This window comes from Callorhinus ursinus, unplaced genomic scaffold (assembly GCF_003265705.2).
Source record: "Callorhinus ursinus isolate GAN/ISIS: 27379988/994484 unplaced genomic scaffold, GSC_fseal_2.0 scaffold62, whole genome shotgun sequence".
NCBI lineage: Eukaryota > Metazoa > Chordata > Mammalia > Carnivora > Otariidae > Callorhinus > Callorhinus ursinus.
In genome coordinates this window covers 954,379-955,044 of record NW_027397124.1, presented here as the reverse complement: position 1 = coordinate 955,044, position 666 = coordinate 954,379, and positions in this window count along the sequence as shown.

The following is a 666-nucleotide window of genomic DNA, read 5'->3' as shown; positions in this document are numbered from 1 at the left end:
CTTTCTTCTTTTTCTTTCTTTTTAAATCTTAGCTGAATTGTCATTAATGGCAGCTACTTTGGGCATTGTTGGACCTGAGAGCTAACCCTTAATCTGCCAAACATAAAAGATCTTATCATCTATCTATATAAACAGTGTGAGAGAGGAAGTCAGGTGTGAGCAGGCACACAGATCGGTGTAGATGTGGGCAGCTATGTGAATAGGGCTGAAAATAAGCAGAGAGATGCTGGCTGGTCTGTTCATTTGATAAAATGTTTTAGTTACCCTTTTTGGCCTATTATAAAGCAATGACAATAAAATACAATTGGGTTTCTAAATAATTTAAAGAGGTTGAAAATTTATGTACTGAAGATATTTCTTTTGTTAGTTATGCTCATTGATAGGATTTGTTGTTTAATATGTATTTTTCTAATTACAAAAGAAATTCAAATTCTTTGCAAAAAATAAAAAAATACATGATTAGAAAGAAATACTAATTGCCCCGTACTTCTACATACCTAGTAACAATTGTTAAGTTGTTCAAACTTTGGTGTGCACAGCCAGCAATTCATTCTCTCTCTTTTTTCTCCCCATATATAATTAACTTATGTTACCTAGAGTGTAAATTATATGGAATATCATGTTCAGTCCTTATGTAATTTTGCACAAAGTAACAGAGGCCAGGTT